Source organism: Microtus oregoni, unplaced genomic scaffold (assembly GCF_018167655.1).
Source record: "Microtus oregoni isolate MIOR12 unplaced genomic scaffold, Mior012 000018F_ref0000195, whole genome shotgun sequence".
Lineage (NCBI taxonomy): Eukaryota > Metazoa > Chordata > Mammalia > Rodentia > Cricetidae > Microtus > Microtus oregoni.
Genome location: NW_024543077.1, coordinates 23,781,167 through 23,790,876, shown reverse-complemented (window position 1 = coordinate 23,790,876; position 9,710 = coordinate 23,781,167). Strand labels below are relative to the sequence as shown.

Below are 9,710 nucleotides of genomic sequence, written 5' to 3'. Positions count from 1 at the left end.
TGTTTGGTGTTGTCTTTTTTTTTTTTGGTGCTTGTTTCTAAACAGGATGTCTGTTGCTCCAACCCTCTTGGAATTCACTATTTAGACCAGGCTGGCCTTGAACTCACAGAGATCTGCCTGCTTCTGCCTCAACCTCCCAAATGCTGAGATAAAGGCCTGCACCCAACAAAAGCAAGTTCTTTAGAGCAAAACTGAGTGGCCAGATAATGGTTAAATTGTCCGGTGACCCTCCCAGGATAGGGGCCAGAATCCTGCTTCCTCTTACTTGCCCGTGGGCGACTATCCTAGCCTCGCTTCAGCCTTTTGGCTCTGGTCTGGCCCTGACTTGCTCATTCCCCAGCCTGCCCTTCTCCAGTTTCTATTGACACGGCAGCAAAGCTGCCCTCACTTCCTTCTCTCCTTAGGACTTCATAGGAGGAAGCAGTGTGAGGGCTTCAGAGACAGCAGGAAGTTCAGGAGAACTGTGAGCCCCAGTCACTTGGGTTTGCTTGTTTTGTTTTTGTCCTTTTTGGTGCTGGGGATCTACATGGGGCCTTTCACGTGCCATGAAAGGCCAGAGCTTTATCACTGAGTGCTCCGCAGACCAAGCCCAGTTCTTTTCTTTCTATATTCTGTGTGTACCAGTATTACATCCCTAGGACCCGATGTTAGTCAGTTGGAAACTGTAGTGTGCGTACTGGAACCCGGATCCTCTGGAAGAGCAGCCAGTGCTTTAATCACTGCGCTATCTCTCCAGCCCCCAATCCCAGTTCTGAATTACTCAAGGATGGTTCACCCCATGGCAGAACAGGTTTCACCTTCTCTCTTTGGCCAACTTAGGGGGGATACTCTGAAGCGACCTCAGTTTACCTTCTGTGATATTTCAACAACTTTGAAGTTTAGTGATTTCGTTTTTTTGTTTGTTTGTTTTGTTTTGTTTTTGGTGGGGGATTGGTGTTTTAAATACTAAATTGTTGTTTACAGGGTGAGTTCCAGGGCAGCTGGGGTGGTTGCAAAATAATAATAAATAAATAGATAGGTAAAAATAGATACCAAACTGTGGATAAAGAAATTAAGCTTTTCAAAGATTCCAAATAATTGACTTAGAAGGCTCTATGGAGCTTAGCCTCACATTGGTCAAGGCCTGAGTTCAAGCCCTTGTACTGTGAAAACACAACAAAATGATTGCTTAAGCCACACTAGTCCAGTTCTCACCTCCCCTCTGTGCTGTTCTAATAGAAGCCATAGATCAGGACCAGGGAGACAGCTCAGAAGGTAGACGCACCTGCCGCTACACCACACCCAAGGACCTGAGTTCAATTTCGTAAAGGAGACGGAGAGAACTCTTTCTAGTGGTCCTCTGACCCCTGTTCTATACGCTTGCCAAGGGACACACACTTGACACACAAAATACATGTTAAGTTTTCAAAAGTCTTTTTTTGAATCCCAAATACGATTAAGATCCCAGAACCCAAAGTTATGAGGGCCTTGAAAGAGAATGAAAATTCAAAGGCAAGTAAGGATGAAAATATTGAGAACAAAAAGGATGCATGTAGGATGTAGAGTTAGAGGCCAGCTAGGAAGATAAAGTGAAACTTTGTCTCAAAACACAGAGATGATAGCTGATAGGTAGGGAGGGGGGAGGGAGGGAGGGAGGAAGGGAGGGAGGGAGGGGGAGAGGGAGAGGGAGAGAGAGAGGATAAATAGATGATTGATAGACAGATTGACTGACTATATTGATTAGGAGTTTTGTTGTAGTTTATGGATCACAATTTTAGCCCACTGCCAGTCTGTGGAAGTAGGCTGACTTAAATAGCAGTCTTCCTGGTATAGATTTCCCCAGAACAGACGGCTTTTCACATCCAGCTTCCGGCCAACAAGCATTAAGTGACAAGCCCTCCTCCACATCCCTGCAAATGAGCCTGAGCCGGGTCATCGTCTGGCCCAGTCCCCTGCGAGCGCACGCAGGGTTTGCGGTGGCTGCACAGAGTGGGAAACCAGAGGACAGTGTGGGAAGTCGGGCGGTTGTATGAGCACCCAGGGGGCAGGAGCAGAAACAGGAAGACCGGGATTACAGTCCGCTTTATAACTCTTTTGAAGTCGCCGGACCCAGCTCGGGAAGCCTGCAGGCTGCGAGCGCGCTGATCAAAGGTCCCTCTGCGGGCTCAAATTAACACGGAACTGGCGAGCCGCGCTGCACCTGCCCGCGAAGAGCAGCGTGGCCGCAAATCAGCTCATCTTGTCCGGAGGTGAGCCTTTCAGAAAGCTCGCCCAGGCTGACGGTTCGGGTACTGTCCGGGTTGAAGGGGAAAGGCGTGCTCTCTTTTTCTTGCATGGAGGTATTTGCTTATTTTTAAAGACGGTCTATATACCACTAGAGACCCCTGGCTCTCATTAATGCACATCCCGCTTTCAAAGGCGAATAGAAGCGTTGGGGTTGGGAGAGAGAGGGATGGAGTGGCGTTATCAGAAACTCGCGCCGCCCTTTAATGCACCGTTGTCCCCGCATCACAATTAAAAGCGATGGTATTAATGAAGAGAAAAAATGAGAAGAATTAAAGGGTCAAAACGAAAACAGAAACTTACTCGGGAAAAAAAGGTTGTAGGCTCAGAGAAAAGAAATTTTATTGAGCAGTTGGGCGAGTGTTGTTACTTACATCGGGAAGCTGCAGCGAGCACAGCGAAGGAATTCTTTATGCCAGACTCTTTGCAGTTCAGGAGGCTTAGCAAACCCAAAGGATGTGTCAGTGCCTCCGGAGAGTCACCCCAAGAAACAGATGCGGATGTGATCAAAAGGAAAAGGAGTGGGGAGGAGAGGCGGTAATTTGGCAGACAAAAAAAAGTATTTAGAAAAAAATTGTAAACAATGATTTGATCATTTTGGAGTGGCAACTCCAAAATCTTTAAGAGTGTAGGGTGTTTTTCCAGGTCGTTTGATTCTGGCACAGTGCACACAGCGTGAATCTGCAGAATCCGCTGCAAAATTACAGCCAGCTACCGCAGAGAAGCTGAACTCTAGGTAATCGGCTTCCTCCCCCTTTACAGTAGTAACACCTCCCACTAAATCGTGACGTTTAAATGACCGGTACATAAGGTGCTCAATAAAATGCAATAATGCCATAAATGGCAATATACGGTGTTCAATAAATATTATACTATTGCTTTTAACTTCATCTGACTTTGTTTCTATGTTTAATGTATGTAGTGTTGGGAATTGAACCTTGGACCTCTGCAAGCACGGAATCACTGAGCCCCAGCCCCACCAGCTCTTACTCTGACATTTCACTACTATCCTGGATTTACAGAAGATACTAGAAAAATTCTACAATTAAAAGTTATTTTGAAGTATTTAAAGGCTTTACAAAAATTGTGAAGAAAAAAATTGTATTTTTCTGTGGCATCTTGATCTATGATATAAATTGTGAAATGATTGGATTGGACTAATAACATATCAAGATTGTTCATTAGAAAATTTTAATAAATTATGCTCTGAACTGTGTGGTTTGCTGTGCGCCTGGCCTTGGGGATAAAACACTGACTGTATAATACTTATCTCCTTGACATATAATGATATTACAACCAGATGAATCTGCCATAAATTGAAAATATTCTAATTCCAAGAGGGATTTAAAACACTTATCTAGTTTAGAGATTTATTTTTATTTTATACGTATGAGTGCTTTGCCAGCAAGTAGGTGTCTGGTCCCCTTTGAACTGGAGTTAGAGTCACTAGTTAGCTCCCAGGCAGATGCTGGGATGGAACCCCAGTCAGCCCTCTTACCCACTGAGCTGCCTTCTCTTCAGTCCCCACTCACCTAGTTTTATCTGGCCTGTCTATTTTGTTCTTTTGTGGTGTCTTGTTTGTTTGTGCTTACTGGGGATAGAAGCCAAGGCCCTTCAAACCGAACTGTATCTCCAGTACCTTTTGCCCTAAGCCTACGCTATACTGTGATGAACATCTCGTGTAATGTACCCGAGTACCTGTATCCCAAAGCAAAAGGCCACAGAGCTGCACTCCAAGGTCGGTTTTCTAAGTGAGAGCTGTGACTGCTCCCGTGACAGTGTCCTCACCAGCCTGGGCAGCCGTGAGGATCAGAAGGAGGAGTCTACTGCTTTCACACCATTCATAGGTCAAAAAACTGTAACCATCACAAATTGGCAGCCATCTTTAAGTAGTAACCCTTGGGGTGTTTGCATTCCGAGACACCTGCTGGATACGCAAAGTCACCACCAGTTTTGAATCTTCTCACATATAATTTTTTTCCATATTATGTGTGCACAAGTATCATCTTATGTCTCAACAAGTACTTGTCATGTGCCGTGTGCAGTTTGAGGTTGATAGCCAGAATTAGCCTGAGCTTCTGTTTCCTTCCTCACGATGTCACAGGTACAGTTGATCTCCCTTAGATCTGACCGACTACAGGATGTGATTTTTTTTTTACTAACCTTACTGGGAACTTTCACTTCTTTACTTACGGGAAGATCTTTGTAAACTCTCTCTGGCGTATGCTAATTGCCACCATGGCTCACTACTCTCGCATTTTTGCATTATGAACACTAGCTCTGGATGCCCTAAGTCCATTCAGTAATTAATATGGCTACCATGTGATTGACCAGCAGGCAGCAGAGCCCTGTGTAGAATGGGGGTGAGTCACGGGGTAAGACTGTATGAGATTTTGTCATCCTACTAGAACAGCGTGGAATTTTAAACATGAGTTGTCTCAGTCCTTATGAGTAACTGACACACTAGAAAGGTAGATAAAGGTGAATAGTTTATATTGGCTTTTCACAGAAGCGTTCCAATAAATTTCAAACCAAAATTCATTAGAAAGAACTTAAGGCAATAAAATATTATTAGACCAGGTGACAAGAGATAAACAAGACCAGAATAGCAACTATCTTTGTTTTATTTCAATTTATTGATTTCACATTAAAATTTATATGAGAATTCATACCTTTAAGATATAGATCCTATATATTATTGCCTATATGTGTATGGAGTAATTTCAGATAAGAGCAGAATTTGCCCCAATATCATAAATTAGAATGATCTTATCAAATGTCAACATATTCAGGTTTCCATAATTTTATTTACAAAGATAATAGCCAGCCAGCGCGATGACTCAGCAAGTAAAGGGTCTCCTCACCAAGTCCTATGACCTAGGTTCCATTAGAAAGAGAGAACTGACTTTGACAACTTGCCTCTGATCCCCATATGTGTGGGGTGGCCCTCACAGGCCACATCACATTAAAAAAAAATAACACGAAGTGACGTGAAGTGGATCTTGAATTTTTTTCCTAAGGTCGTGTTCCCTAGAGTAACAACTGTCTTCCGAAATCTCCGCATGGTTTCCTTTGACTTACCTGCAAGTGCTGTTTGCTAACTGACTGCCTACAGCAGTCTCCTTTTAAAGCCAAGGAAATTTCCATCATGGGGTCTGAGTCATACACCAGTCACCCACGCGCAACCTCCAGGGTTGCACGGGCTATTGCCGTCTATCAAACACTTCATTCAGAAATCCTATTTCCCTGACATTTGTTAAATCTCTGTGAAACTTGCTGCTCTTCCTCATTGATTTATCGTGCTTCCCTTGACTGTTGGTGGTGCTGCTGTGGCCGCTGGCTAAGCTACCACCTATGCTTCACCTGCCATGCTGCTGAGCATGGTTCAACCTCCGAACCACGAGTCCAGCCCACAGGGCAGTCTGTTGTTAACCAGGTCAGGATTTGGAGAGGCCAAGACTCGACACATTCTCCGGCCAATGAGCTTAGTAAGATCTAACACTCTGATCTCTACATATTATTTTTTGTTCTCTGGCCACGCTTCAGAGATACATTATTCATTTGGGGGTCAGGGATAGATAAAAATCTGGAAGTGATTTCAGGGCAAATAGGGGCTAGGCTTCTTCTTCTTATGTAGTAAAAACCAAGTGAGTCCTGTCTTATGAGTCCAGTGTCAAATATCAAATTTAGATTGAAACTTTAACTGAAAAACAGGCCAGGCATTGGTGGCACACATATTTAATCCCAGTACTCGGGATGCAGAAGCAGGAAGATCTCTTAAGTTTGAGGCTATCCTGGTCTACAGAATGAGTTCCAGGACAGCAAGGGAAACATTATCTTGAAGAAAAAAAAAGATAGAAAAAAATAAAAGAAAGGAAGAAAGAAAAAGAAAAGAAAAACACTGATCTGGGTAGCAAAATAACTTTATATCAAATTACATTTTTTTTCAAAAATTGTCTATTGTCTGAAGTACACTTTTAAAAATAGCTTGGAAAGAGAATGGCCAGCCTTCTTTTTTTCTTTTTGGAGGTTTTTTGAGACAGGGTTTCTCAGTAGCTATGGAGCCTGTCCTGGAATTAAAGGCACGCTGGGATTAAAGGCACGCACCACCACTGCCTGGCAACCTTTTTTTTTTCCCCTTTGGAGACAGTTTTTCATTGCTATCACTGCCCTGGGCAGCCTGGAACTCACCACATAACTAGGCAGGCCTTGAATTCACAGATTGCTTCTCCCTCCCTGCAGAGTGCTGGCTGGGGTTGAAGGCATGGGCCACTAAGCCAGACCCAAGAGTACAGACAACTACTAAGAAGAGAAACTCAAAAAAAATTAAGAGAGAGAGAGAGAGAGAGAGAGAGAGAGAAGAGAAGAGAAGAGAAGAGAGAAGAGAAACAGGGTTTGGGACCTTAGCTCGGTAGAACAGTGTAGAACCAGCGCAAGGCTCTGGGTTTGGCGCTGAGTGCAGGGTGAGCCTGCCTCCTCTGTGCCAAGCCAATCTAGGCTACATGTGACAGTGTCTCAAGAAACTGAGGGAAATTTAAGAATTAAGCAGGGCAGAGTTCCCAGATGAGCTATAAAATATAATAAATAGGTTTTTTATATGTAAATAAATAAAAAAGTTCCCAGCCCCTGGCCAAAATAGTTTTGAAAATTTTCAAGGTGATTCTAATATTCAGGTAAGTGACCTAGGTAGCTGGGAGTGGTGACCCAGTACTCGGAGGCAGAGACAGGTGGGTCTCTGTGAGTGTGAAGTCAGCCTGGTCTGCAGCGGGAATTTCAAGATGGCCAGGGCTACACAGAAGAACCATTTTGGAACACCAACATCTCCCACAACACATAAAAAAAGTGATGTACGGGGGCTGAAGAAACAGCTCAGTTAAGAGAGCGTCCTGAATACAGTTCCCCGTCTCCATGTGATGTCTTACTGCTGCCATCTGTAGCTCCAGTTCTAGGGGATTCAACACCCTCTTCTGAAATCCTGGGACTCCAGGCATACAGGCAAAACACTTAAAGGCATAAAATAAACCTTAAAAAAAATTTAAACTGGGCGTGGTGGTGGACAACTCATAACGAGGCTGAGACAGGAGAATTTGTCTAAGCAGGCCTGAGAAAATTAACTCCTTCCTTGCCTGCTGATTTTGAGTTTAAAGGGACATTAACATTCTAATGTCCAGCATGGGGAAGTCTTTTCTAGACCAACAGCATTCGAGGTTAACAACTACAAACTAGAAACAAATATTTAACAAAGAGCTGGTGGCACAAACCTGCATAATCCTAGCGTCGGACCAGGGAGCTGAGTTTAAGGATAGTGGATCGGGAGACCAGCTTGAACTAGTTTATATATAAAATCCCCCTCCTCAAAATAGTTGAGCAAGGCGGTAGAAACTGGAAAACTGTCTCAATTAAGAGGAGGTAATTTAAAGATGGACTCGTGATATAACCTCCGTTCTTCACACACCTAGCAATGGCTGAATACTAACTGCATCCTTCTTGGTTTAAAATGTCTCAGAACAGAGACAGAGACCCACACGGGAGCACCGGACAGAAATCTCAAGGTCCAAATCAGGGGCAGAAGGAGACGGAGCACGAGCAAGGAACTCAGGACCACGAGGGGTGCACCCACACACTAAGACAATGGGGATGTTCTATTGGGATCTCACCAAGGCCAGCTGGCCTAGGTCTGAAAAAGCATGGGATAAATCCGGACTAGCTGAACATAGCGGACAATGAGGAATACTGAGAATTCAAGAACAATTGCAGTGGGTTTTTGATCCTACTGCACGTACTGGCTTTGTGGGAGCCTAGGCAGTTTGGATGCTCACCTTACGAGACCTGGATAGAGGTGGGCGGTCCTTGGGCTTCCCACAGGTCGGGCGGTCCTTGGGCTTCCCACAGGTCAGGGAACCCTGATTGCTCTTCGAGCAGATGAGGGAGGGGGACTTGATCGGGGGAGGGGGAGGGAAATGGGAAGCGGTTGCGGGGACGAGGCAGAAATCCTTAATAAATAAATAAATTAAAAAAAAAAATGTCTCAGAAAAGCCGGGCGGTGGTGGCGCACGTCTTTAATCCCAGCACTCGGGAGGCAGAGGCAGGTGAATCTTTGTGAGTTCGAGGCCAGCCTGGTCTACAAGAGCTAGTTCCAGGACAGGTTCCAAAACCACAGAGAAACCCTGTCTCGAAAAAAACCAAAAAAAAAAAAAAAAAAAAAAAGGTCTAGGAAAGACGCTGGAGTAGTGGCTCGGGGGTTGCTCTCCAGAAGACCAAGATTCATCCAGAGCCTACACACATGCAGGCAAAACACTCATGGATAGAAAGTGAGTGAATTTAAAAATGTAGTTTTTAAAAATGTCACGGAAAGGTCTGGGGGTGCAGAAGAGTTGTGAAGGTTTTGGGAAATGCTGCAGTTCCAGGGGCAAGTCTCAGCCTGTGCAGAGGAGAGCACTGCTCTGGGCCACTGCGGACAGTGAAAGAGCAGGTTCAGACCTCGGCGCAGGCAGTGTGTGCCGTTTATTTAGTCCAAACATTAACTCTTCACAGGAGTGCCATGGAACTGAGTCTACTCGTGTTCCGTCCACAATGTCCAGGATACAGTTAAAAAAAATTACTGGCCCCCAGAGCTGACCCCTACTGAAGCAAAAGGCTGCCAACAGAGACTTTGTCTATCATGACACATTACAGCTGGCAGACACATGCTTCAAGGCTGTGATAATGAACAGCCTGTGAGGGACTGGGGATAGAGCTCGTGCCATGCAAGTGTGAGCACAGCTCAGAACCCTGTACCCACCGTGAAAGCTAGGTGGGCATGGTGGGCATGGTGGGCATGGCGAGCATGGTGGCTCACTTGTAATCCAAGCACTTGGGCACATGAGCCTCAGGGTAAGGGTTCAGGAAGAAACCCTGCTCAGTTAATAAAATATAAAGGGGTTGAGAACAATTAATGTCAATCAATTAATGAAGATTGATGTCAATCTCTGACCTACATACACGTCACAAATAGAAAGTAAAACAGATAAAGAAATTGCTTACACATAAATAATAAATAATAAGCCAATGGTCACAGTAGAATAGAAATGACTTTTCAAAAATAAGACTAAGGCAGGGTGTGATGGTGTATGCCTTTAATACCAGCACTCAGGAAACAAGCAGGAAGATCACTTCAGGTTCCAGGCCAGCCTGGTCTACAAGGTGAGACCTTGTCTCAAAACAAAGAATCGGATGGTAGTCTGGGGTGTAGCTCAGTGGTAAGGTATCCGCAGAGAGAGCATGGATGAGCCATGGGTTCTATCTCCAGCGAATGGGAATCTATATCTAAATAAAAAAGACCTGAGATAGACCCAAGAACAGGCTGAAGATGGAGAATAAGCTGAATTTGAAATATAGTGGGATAATGCCGGGCGGTGGTGGCGCACGCCTTTAATCCCAGCACTCGGGAGGCAGAGACAGGCGGATCT

The 9,710-nt window shown here is 44.7% G+C and overlaps 1 long non-coding RNA gene across 1 annotated transcript; it reads left to right on the top strand.

The window, feature by feature from the left end:
• Positions 1 to 2,005: 2,005 nt before the first annotated feature.
• LOC121458650 lies at positions 2,006 to 3,452 on the top strand. The gene is made up of 3 exons (XR_005975871.1): positions 2,006 to 2,228; positions 2,908 to 2,998; positions 3,185 to 3,452. It is a non-coding gene; the product is annotated as an uncharacterized LOC121458650 (long non-coding RNA).
• The last annotated feature ends 6,258 nt before the right edge of the window (positions 3,453 to 9,710 follow it).